Source organism: Trachypithecus francoisi, unplaced genomic scaffold, assembly GCF_009764315.1.
Source record: "Trachypithecus francoisi isolate TF-2019V2 unplaced genomic scaffold, Tfra_2.0 Lachesis_group13, whole genome shotgun sequence".
In the NCBI taxonomy this organism is placed as follows: Eukaryota; Metazoa; Chordata; class Mammalia; order Primates; family Cercopithecidae; genus Trachypithecus; species Trachypithecus francoisi.
The window spans coordinates 124,229,408-124,241,833 of NW_022681458.1; the positions used below are offsets into that span (position 1 = coordinate 124,229,408).

General features: G+C 36.6%; 1 pseudogene; it reads left to right on the forward strand.

Annotated features, from left to right (window-relative positions):
• Positions 1–1,426: 1,426 nt before the first annotated feature.
• Positions 1,427–12,426, forward strand: part of LOC117094247 — a 180,220-nt pseudogene continuing 169,220 nt past the window's right edge.

Consider the following 12,426-nt stretch of genomic DNA (forward strand, 5'->3'; position numbering starts at 1 on the left):
TCCCAAAGTATTGGGATTACAAGCTTGAGCCACTGCGCCCAGCCCACTAATATTTTTAATAGAAAAAATAAAATAAAATTAGCTTAATATTTACCCACAGTAGAGAATATTTAACTACCTTATGCTAAAACTACAATGACAGAATATTCTATAGATGGCAATAAGAATGAGGTGGATTTTATTAAAAAACCAAAAAATAGAAGTGTGCACTACTGTTATGTAATACAAATATGCATGTGTGTATCTGCCACGTACTTATTACTTTTACCAAGAGTTTATAATATGAAACTATTAACTACAATTCAGGAAATTCAATGCATGAGTCTAAGTTGGCCATGTGTCTTACTTACTATAACTTTTACTATATTTAAAGTTTTAAACATTTTGATGCATTTTTATTATTTAAAAGACTAAGAAATGAAAATATAAAGATTAATATTTTCTAACTAAAACACTGTGTGTGATTTTACCTTCTGCTCTCCTTATTAGGAGCTGTATGGTCAATTCCTTATAGAATTTGATATGAAATAAAATATGGGAAGAAATCTATGCAAACCTGTCTTCCTTTTTAAATCTCTTAAAAATATCCAGTCCATGTGAGAAAGAAACCATTCTACCACTATTGGAAACAAAGAGGGACTTGATAAAGACATGTATAGAGGCATGGGATGAGAGTAGAGAAAAGGGAATTAGAAGCTCACTTCCCTACCAGCCACCATTCACGAAACTCAGGTGAGACTTCCCAGGGGTTTTTCTCAGCTCTGCCTCCATTCACACAGTCTCCTTATTTCCCTTTTCATTAACATTTTCCAAATTAGATTTGACTCTACAAAGAAATATAAGCAAAATATACCAGAAGGAAGAAATTCTAAAATTTAACTCCGTTAAACTTTAAAAAATTTTTTTATCTTGATGCAGAAATTTAAATTCAAATATATAATTAAACCATTAGCAGACTAAATTTAAGATTTATATCTTTCAATTGAATAAGGAAGTGAGGGTAAGACATGATTGATAAAACTAGAAGTAAAGAAAAAAATGCAAGAAAAAAATAATCAACAGAGAATATAGAAAAAGACCAAAAAAACTTTTACATATGAATTTTTCATAATACTATGAGGAAGCATGTATGTGTGTGTGTGTGTGTGTGTGTGGTGTGTGTGTGTGTGTGTATGAAAGGATCTTGTAAAAATCTAGCTCAATCACTTTTATAAATATAGACATAAAAACGTGAAATAAAATATTACCAAATCTAATCCAGCAAGTCAGGATCAATTACAGTGTCACAAGGGAATGCAATTTCTTCTGAAAGCATGAAATTATTAATGTAGCTCATAATGTTAATGTATTATGGTAGAACAAGAAACATAAACTGGGTCAGTATTTCTCAACAGGGACACTGATTGCAGTTGAACATGATACTGCTATGCATGCGAAGAACCATTGGTATTTCTGCCACTTTCCAGTAAATTCCTGTGATAGTCACCAGTTACTGGAACAGCCAAAAACACCGCTTCCCTCTTTCACATCACATTCAAATGCTTTCTATGGGAGACTAATACTACCTCTGGTTGAACGTTATAAGTCCAGCCAGATAGAAGCTGAAAAGCTTTTGTAAGATCTAATATCTATACTTTTTTTCAAGTATTGATAAACCAAGAACAATTAAGTTTGTTCATAGGAGAACAATAGCAAGTATCCTTTTACAAGATGAAATGGTGAAAATGTGCTACACTGAAGACAGAAAGAAGAGAAAGAAGGCTGATTTGACAACTAATACTCAACATTGTTGGAAATTCATGTCTATGTGAGTATAAGTATTGGGAAAAAAGTAAAAAAAGCATGAATGATAGTGAATGTGATTGTCTCCCTAGCAAATCAAAGAGACATATATGAATGAAAAATAAATAATTATGTGTGTGTGTGCAAGTATGTGTGTGGGATCTAAGCAGTGAAGGAAGCCAAAAGAATACATAGATAAATCATAAGGTTGTCTATACATCAGCAGTGAATAATTTAAAATGGAATAAAAAGGAAGGCCCCAAATGCAGTAGCAAGATATAAATACATTTAACATGGAAAAGCAAATAATAATTTGGAAGACCTGTATGAAGGAAATATTAAACTTTACTCATGGACATAAAGAAAATTGGATTAACTTGAGAAATATTCTGTGTTCTCGGATTCTCTCCCAAATTAATCAACAATTTTAAGCAGAACTGTCAGAGATAGGAACTTAGTGTGTGATAAAATTGGCATTTCAATTCATTGGTGATAGGATACATAATTAAATGAAAAATTTTAAGTCAAATTCTTAGTGGATTTTTGCTATTTAATTGATAGTTTGACAAAATAATTCTAAATTTTACCAGAAAGTACAATCTCTGGAGAACAGATACTATTTTTAAAAGACAACAAGTAATCAGTATTTGCCTTAGAAAATGCTAAGTTATATTACAAAGGTACATTAATTATAGCAGTGTGGTATTAATATATAGGAAAGAACAGATTGTAAAGTTCAGAAACATTAAACTAAAAAGAAGCACTTAGAATATGATAAATATGGCCGGGCATGGGGGCTCACGCCTGTAATCCCAGCAGTTTGGGAGGCCGAGGCGGGTGGATCACCTGAGGTCTGAGACATTCGAGACCAGGCTGCCCAGTACCGCGAAACCCTGTCTCTACTAAACATAAAAAAACTAGCTGTGGTGGTGCACGTCTGTAATCCCAGCTACTCGGGAATCTGAGGCAGGAGAATCAGTTGAATCCAAGATGCAGAGGTTGCAGTGAGCCAAGGTCATGCCACTGCCCTCCAGCCTGGGAGACAAGAGCGAAACTCTGTCTCAAAAGAAAAAATATATATATATATGATAAATATGTCATTTCAAATTACTGGGGAAAGGATATGTTGTTTAAAAATAAAAAAGGAAATCAGTATATCAAAGAGATATCTGCACTCCCATAGTTAGTGAAGCATTATTTAGAACAGCCAAGATTTGGAAGCAACCTAAGTATCCTCCAGTAGACAAAGGGATAAAGAAAATGTGGTCCTTGTACACAATGGACTACTAAATATTTAGCCATACAAAATGAGACTCTGTGATTTGCAACAACATGGATGTAAATGGAGTTTATTAGGTTGTAAAATAAGCCATAAACAGAAAGACAAACTTCCCATGTTCTCATTTATTTGTGGGAAGTAAAAATTAAAACAATTGAACTCATGGAGATAGAGAGGAGAATGATGGTTACCAGAGGCTGGGAAGGGGAGGACAGGAAAGAGAAAGAAATAGGAATGGTTAATGGGTACAAAAATATAATCAGATAGGATGAATATGATCTGGTATTTGATAGCACAACAGGGACACTGCGATCATGAATAGTTTACTGCACATTTTAATATAGTTAGGAAAGCATAATTGAAATGTAATAACACAAAGAAAGAATAAAACGCTTTAGTTGATGGATACCCCATTTACCATGATGTGATTATTATGCATTGTATGGTTGTGTCAAAATATCTCATGTATCCCATAAATATATATACCTATTATGTACCCACAGAAATTAAAAATAAAAAATTAAAGTACAAATAGATTTAGGTCAATATTTTAAAATTAATTTCTTTTGTTTTCATCTATAGATACTTTATAATTTTCACCAAAATAACTTGTGGGATGCTTATATTTGAAAGTATAAATAATGTTCTAAATCTACTGGAGTAAAATTTAGAAAGGAAATACACACAGACACACATGCATGTGTGCACGTATATGTTCATAATATTGGAGAAGTTTTTAAGATTCACAGTAAAGTAAAATGTGCAAAGGGAAAGACTGCTAGACCTAGCTACTTAAAAATGTAATGTTTCTTAATGGTAAGTACAGACAACAAATTAAAGACCAAGAGGGGCAGAGCAAGATGGCCGAATAGGAACAGCTCCAGTCTCCAACTCCCAGCGCAAGCAACACAGAAGACCGGTGATTTCTGCATTTTCAATGGAGGTACTGGGGACATCTCACTGGGGAGTGCCGGACAATCAGTGCTGGTCAGCTGCTGCAGCCTGACCAGCAAGAGCTGAAGCAGGGCAAGGCATTGCCTCACCTGGGAAGCACAAGGGGGAAGGGAATCCCTTTTCCTAGCCAGGGGAACTGAGACACACAACACCTGGAAAATCGGGTAATTCCACCCCAATAATGCGCTTTAAGCAAACAGGCACACCAGGAGATTACACCCACACATGGCCGGGTGGGTCCCACGGCCACCGAGCCTCCCTCATTGCTAGCACAGCAGTCTGCGATCTAACCGCAAGGCAGCAGTGAGGCTGAGGGAGGGGCGCCCGCCATTGCTGAGGCTTCAGTAGGTAAACAAAGCCACTGGGAAGCTCGAACTGGGTGGAGCTCACAGCAGCTCAAAGAAACCTGCCTGTCTCTGTAGACTCCACCCCTGGGGACAGGGTAGAGCTAAACAACAACAACAAAAAAAGCAGCAGAGGCCTGTGCAGACACGAACGACTCTGTCTGACAGCTTTGAAGAGAGCAGTGGATCTCCCAACACGGAGGTTGAGATCTGAGAACGGACAGACGGCCTGCTCAAGTGGGTCTCTGACCCCTGAGAAGCCTAACTGGGAGACATCCCCCACTAGGGGCAGTCTGACACCCCACACTTCACAGGGTGGAGTACACCCCTGAGAGGAAGCTTCCAAAGCAAGAATCAGACAGGTACACTCGCTGTTCAGCAATATTCTATCTTCTGCAACCTCTGCTGCTGATACCCAGGCAAACAGGGTCTGGAGTGGACCTCAAGCAATCTCCAACAGACCTACAGCGGAGGGTCCTGACTATTAGAAGGAAAACTATCAAACAGGAAGAATGCCTATACCAAAACCCCATCAGTACGTCACCATCATCAAAGACCAGAGGCAGATAAAACCACAAAGATGGGAAGAAGCAGGGCAGAAAAGCTGGAAATTCAAAAAATAAGAGCGCATCTCCCCCTGCAAAGGAGCGCAGCTCATCGCCAGCAACGGATCAAAGCTGGTCAGAGAATGACTTTGACGAGATGAGAGAAGAAGGCTTCAGTCCATCAAACTTCTCAGAGCTAAAGGAGGAATACGTACCCAGGGCAAAGAAACTAAAAATCTTGAAAAAAGAGTGGAAGAATTGATAGCTAGAATAATTAATGCAGAGAAGGTCATAAACGAAATGACAGAGATGAAAACCATGACACGAGAAATACGTGACAATTCCACAAGCTTCAGTAACCGACTCGATCAACTGGAAGAAAGAGTATCAGCCATTGAGGATCAAATGAATGAAATGAAGCGAGAAGAGAAACCAAAAGAAAAAAGAAGAAAAAGAAATGAACAAAGCCTGCAAGAAGTATGGGATTATGTAAAAAGACCAAATCTACGTCTGATTGGGGTGCCTGAAAATGAGGGGGAAAATGGAACCAAGTTGGAAAACACTCTTCAAGATATCATCCAGGAGAACTTCCCTAACCTAGTAGGGCAGGCCAACATTCAAATTCAGGAAATACAGAGAACACCACAAAGATATTCCTCGAGAAGAGCAACTCCAAGACACATAATTGCCAGATTCACCAAAGTTGAAATGAGGAAAAAATCTTAAGGGCAGCCAGAGAGAAAGGTTGGGTAACCCACAAAGGGAAGCCCATCAGACTAACAGCAGACCTCTCGGCAGAAACTCTACAAGCCAGAAGAGAGTGGGGGCCAATATTCAACATTCTTAAAGAAAAGAATTTTAAACCCAGAATTTCATATCCAGCCAAACTAAGTTTCATCAGTGAAGGAGAAATAAAATCCTTTACAGATAAGCAAATGCTTAGGGATTTTGTCACTACCAGGCCTGCCTTACAAGAGACCCTGAAGGAAGCCCTAAACATGGAAAGGAACAACCGGTACCAGCCATTGCAAAAACATGCCAAAATGTAAAAGAACATCGAGGCTAGGAAGAAACTGCATCAACTAACGAGCAAAATAACCAGTTAATATCATAATGGCAGGATCAAGTTCACACATAACAATATTAACCTTAAATGTAAATGGACTAAATGTTCCAATTAAAAGACACAGACTGGCAAACTGGATAAAGAGTCAAGACCCATCAGTCTGCTGTATTCAGGAGACCCATCTCACATGCAGAGACATATATAGGCTCAAAATAAAGGGATGGAGGAAGATCTACCAAGCAAATGGAGAACAAAAAAAAACAGGGGTTGCAATCCTAGACTCTGATAAAATAGACTTTAAACCATCAAAGATCAAAAGAGACAAAGAAGGCCATTACATAATGGTAAAGGGATCAATTCAACAGGAAGAGCTAACTCTCCTAAATATATATGCACCCAATACAGGAGCACCCAGATTCATAAAGCAAGTCCTTAGAGACTTACAAAGAGACTTAGACTCCCATACAATAATAATGAGAGACTTCAACACTCCACTGTCGACATTAGACAGATCAACGAGACAGAAAGTTAACAAGGATATCCAGGAATTGAGCTCATCTCTGCACCAAGCGGACCTAATAGACATCTATAGAACTCTCCACCCCAAATCAACAGAATATACATTCTTCTCAGCACCACATCGCACTTATTCCAAATTTGACCACAGAGTTGGAAGTAAAGCACTCCTCAGCAAATGTAAAAGAACAGAAATTATAACAAACTGTCTCTCAGACCACAGTGCAATCAAACTAGAACTCAGGACTAAGAAACTCAATCAAAACCGCTCAACTACATGGAAACTGAACAACCTGCTCCTGAAGGACTACTGGGTACATAACGAAATGAAGGCAGAAATAAAGATGTTCTTTGAAACCAATGAGAACAAAGATACAATATACCAGAATCTCTGGGACACATTTAAAGCAGTGTGTAGAGGGAAATTTATAGCACTAAATGCCCACAAGAGACAGCGGGAAAGATCTAAAATTGACACTCTAACATCACAATTAAAAGAACTGGAGAAGCAAGAGCAAACACATTCAAAAGCTAGCAGAAGGCAAGAAATAAGATCAGAGCAGAACTGAAGGAGATAGAGACACAAAAGTCCCTCCAAAAAATCAATGAATCCAGGAGTTGGTTTTTTGAAAAAATCAACAAAATTGACAGACTGCTAGCAAGACTAATAAAGAAGAAAAGAGAGAAGAATCAAATAGATGCAGTAAAAAATGATAAAGGGGATATCATCACCAACCCCACAGAAATACAAACTACCATCAGAGAACACTATAAACACCTCTACGCAAATCAACTAGAAAATCTAGAAGAAATGGATAATTTCCTGGACACTTACACTCTTCCAAGACTAAACCAGGAAGAAGTTGAATCCCTGAATAGACCAATAGCAGGCTCTGAAATTGAGGCAATAATTAATAGCCTACCAACCAAAAAAAGTCCAGGACCAGATGGATTCACAGCTGAATTCTACCAGAGGTACAAGGAGGAGCTGGTACCATTCCTTCTGGAACTATTCCAATCAATTGAAAAAGAGGGAATTCTCCCAAACTCATTTTATGAGGCCAGCATCATCCTGATACCAAAATCTGGCAGAGACACAACAAAAAAAGAAAATTGTAGACCAATATCCCTGATGAACATCGATGCAAAAATCCTCAATAAAATACTGGCAAGCCAGATTCAGCAGCACATCAAAAAGCTTATCCACCATGATCAAGTGGGCTTCATTCCTGGGATGCAAGGCTGGTTCAACATTTGCAAATCAATAAACGTAATCCAGCGTATAAACAGAACCAAAGACAAGAACCACATGATTATCTCAATAGATGCAGAAAAGGCTTTTGACAAAATTCAACAGCCCTTCATGCTAAAAATGCTCAATAAATTCGGTATTGATGGAACGTACCTCAAAATAATCAGAGCTATTTATGACAAACCCACAGCCAATATCATACTGAATGCGCTAAAACTGGAAAACTTCCCTTTGAAAACTGGCACAAGACAGGGATGCCCTCTCTCACCACTCCTATTCAACATAGTGTTGGAAGTTCTGGCTAGGGCAATCAGGCAAGAGAAAGAAATCAAGGGTATCCAGTTAGGAAAAGAAGAAGTCAAATTGTCCCTGTTTGCAGATGACATGATTGTATATTAGAAAACCCCATTGTCTCAGCCCAAAATCTCCTTAAACTGATAAGCAACTTCAGCAAAGTCTCAGGATACAAAATTAATGTGCAAAAATCACAAGCGTTCTTATACACCAGTAACAGACAAACAGAGAGCCAAATCAAGAATGAACTTCCATTCACAATTGCTTCAAAGAGAATAAAATACCTAGGAATCCAACTTATAAGGGATGTAAAGGACCTCTTCAAGGAGAACTACAAACCACTGCTCAGTGAAATAAAAGAGAACACTAACAAATGGAAGAACATACCATGCTCATGGATAGGAAGAATCAATATCGTGAAAATGGCCATACTGCCCAAGGTTATTTATAGATTCAATGCCATCCCCATCAAGCTACCAATGAGTTTCTTCACAGAACTGGAAAAAACAGCTTTAAAGTTCATATGGAACCAAAAAAGAGCCCGCATTGCCAAGACAATCCTAAGCCAAAAGAACAAAGCTGGAGACATCACGCTACCTGACTTCAAACTATATTACAAGGCTACAGTAACCAAAACAGCATGGTACTGGTACCAAAACAGAGATATAGACCAGTGGAACAGAACAGAGTCCTCAGAAATAATACCACACATCTACAGCCATCTGATCTTTGACAAACCTGAGAGAAACAAGAAATGGGGAAAGGATTCCCTATTTAATAAATGGTGCTGGCAAAATTGGCTAGCCATAAGTAGAAAGCTGAAACTGGATCCTTTCCTCACTCCTTATACGAAGATTAATTCAAGATGGATTAGAGACTTAAATGTTAGACTTATTACCATAAAAACCCTAGAATAAAACCTAGGTAGTACCATTCAGGACATAGGCATGGGCAAGGACTTCATGTCTAAAACACCAAAAGCAACGGCAGCAAAAGCCAAAATTGACAAATGGGATCTAATTAAACTAAAGAGCTTCTGCACAGCAAAAGAAACTACCATCAGAGTGAACAGGCAACCTACAGAATGGGAGAACATTTTTGCAATCTACTCATCTGACAAAGGGCTAATATCCAGAATCTACCAAGAACTCAAACAAATTTGCAAGAAAAAAACAAACAACCTCATCAAAAAGTGGGCAAAGGAGATGAACAGACATTTCTCAAAAGAAGACATTCATACAGCCAACAGACACATGAAAAAATGCTCATCATCACTGGCCATCAGAGAAATGCAAATCAAAACCACAATGAGATACCATCTCACACCAGTTAGAATGGCAATCATTAAAAAGTCAGGAAACAACAGGTGCTGGAGAGGATGTGGAGAAATAGGAACACTTTTACACTGTTGGTGGGATTGTAAAGTAGTTCAACCATTATGGAAAACAGTATGGCAATTCCTCAAGGATCTAGAACTAGATGTACCATATGACCCAGCCATCCCACTACTGGGTATATACCCAAAGGATTATAAATCATGCTGCTATAAAGACACATGCACACGCATGTTTATTGTGGCACTATTCACAATAGCAAAGACTTGGAATCAACCCAAATGTCCATCTGTGACAGACTGGATTAAGAAAATGTGGCACATATACACCATGGAATATTATGCAGCCATAAAAAAGGATGAGTTTGCATCCTTTGTAGGGACATGGATGCAGCTGGAAACCATCATTCTTAGCAAACTATCACAAGAACAGAAAACCAAGCACTGCATGTTCTCACTTATAGGTGGGAACTGAACAATGACATCACTTGGACTCGGGAAGGGGAACATCACACACTGGGGCCTATCATGGGGAGGGGGGAGGGGGGAGGGATTGCATTGGGAGTTATACCTGATATAAATGACGAATTGATGGGTGCTGACGAGTTGATGGGTGCAGCACACCAACATGGCACAAGTATACATATGTAACAAACCTGCATGTTATGCACATGTACCCTAGAACTTAAAGTATAGTAAAAAAAAAAAAAAAGGGAAAAAAATTAAATAAAAATAAAAATAAAAATAAAAAAAATAAAAATTAAAAATAATTAAAAAAAATAAAGACCAAAAAGTGAACTAACAAAAGTAATGAATGATTCAGACATGACAGCAAAGGATTAATATTGCTAATATTTAGAACCTTTTAAAAGATCATTAAGGAAATAAAATGACATTTTTAGAAAAATGGGCTAAGCATATTAATGGACAAAGTTTAATGTATAAAAAAGATACGTGGAAAGACATTCATCCTCACCAACAAAGAAATGCAAGTAAATGCCATAATGCCATGCTCTGCTGAGAGTGGGAAATATAAATAAGTATATACACGCATACACATGTACATACTTGTACTAACTGGCATTGATGAAAGTAATAAAAACAAACTTTCATTTGCTTATTTTTTTTTTGATTAATGAAGAGTTCTATTGTAAGCCTTTGTCCAGAAATATGATCTGTGTTAGGGGATTCTAAGGAAACACTAGGAGAAATAGGATATAAACGAGGACCCTTATTGCAGCCCTGTCTTAAAAAGAAAAAAAAATATGGGGAACAAAACTCTGTCTCTCTGTCTCTGTCCTCCGTGAAAACACACATACACATAGAATTGTTTAATCACTTAATAGTCATACAAAAATGTTACACCATCATTAAAGTAACTGAATATGTTATTTCCTGACATTATGCAATCTCTTCATGACATATTGTTATAAGCAAAAGCTGTATTATGAATATAATTGCATCCAATTTTTATTAAAATGTATGCATAGAAACAATTTTGAAAGTACAGCACATACTCACATTAACGTTTAGTATCTCTGGACTTTGAGATTATGGATATTTTTATTTTCTTTTTAATAATATTCCATATTTTAAGTCTTTGAAATGAAAACACATTACTTTTATAATTATTAAATAATAAATTATCAATAATTCTAATTGTTTTTCTAATTAGAAGAAACAATAAAGCTATTTCCCTAAGGTTCCACAAATACATAATGTGCCTATTTTGTATATTTTTTCATTTTTTTTTTACATTTATATAATGAGTTCTATTTTTCTGTTTTTGTTCAGGCTGGCTAGAAGCTCAGAAGCTATTGTCATTTTCTAGTAAAGAGATTATCTTAGTCCTCATATTTTGATTTCTTCTCTTTTCTAATTTAATATCTTTTCACACTTCAAAATTTACAATTTTCATCATTATTCCAATTACTTTCTTTTTAATGTTTTTATTATAAGTCAACTCAAATTCTACTTGAAAGGAGTCAGACTATCAGGACATAGATAAGCAATGTAATAAAAAATGATATGCTATTTCATGTCTATTGTTTCATGATTGAGTTTCACCTTCTTTCTAACCCCTGCTACACCCCGAAAAGGAAGTAGGTTGTGTTAGCTAGGAAGCTAAGAGAGAAAGCTTTTTTGTCTGGTCACAGACAAGTTTAAGTATTCACTAGCATTGCTAGGAAGCTAAGAGAGAAAGATTTTTTGTCTGGTCACAGACAAGTTTAAGTATTCACTAGCATTGCACTGGTGCTTCAGAGACTAAGTTCCCAAAAAGTGATCACATACGAAGAAATCAATAATAAAATATTCTGTGAGGGGAGGTAAATTCTTAAAATTTCAAAACAGTGATATTCTCTCTCCAAGTATTCCTCTTACCCCTTTTTGATAATGCCTATTTTCTTCAACCTAATCATCCTATACACTTTTTATTTAAAATGTTTTGACTTAGTTTTTTTAACATACTAAAATTCCAGAAGGTAGGCATTATTATACCTATTTTTCATACTAACAAAGACAGACTAAGGCAGGTCAAGTGACTTGCCCAAGATCAAATAGCTAGTAAAATAAGCAGAACTTGGTTCTGATCTCAGTTTTTTAAAAATTTTCACTATAGTTCTACTCGTCATCTATCAAGATGCATCAGCTGCATTGTCAGTGAGAAAAATTTAAGAATTCTAAAGTTGCTCACACTGCATGGTTTCAGCTAAATTTCCAGTTCCTAACAGGATTACAATGTATGAAGCGTTAGTTCATCTTTGCAATCTAAGCTGACTTCAAATTTTAAGTGACTTGATGTAGTGCTATACTCAAGAAAAGTGCTTCTTTTAGCCTGCCTTCTGATATTTATCCCTTCTGTTAGAAATTTATTTTATCTTTATTCATTGGAATTTGTTAAGATGGTTAACAAGGAATTTATTGCTACTAAACTTCTTGGTGACATTTGCGGTATGTTGAGTCATTTATGAGATCTACTTATTTTGAATATACTGATGAAGAGCTTCTCTCCAAAAATTTATTTAGGTGGAATACAGACTTTGAAGTCATGGATAACTGG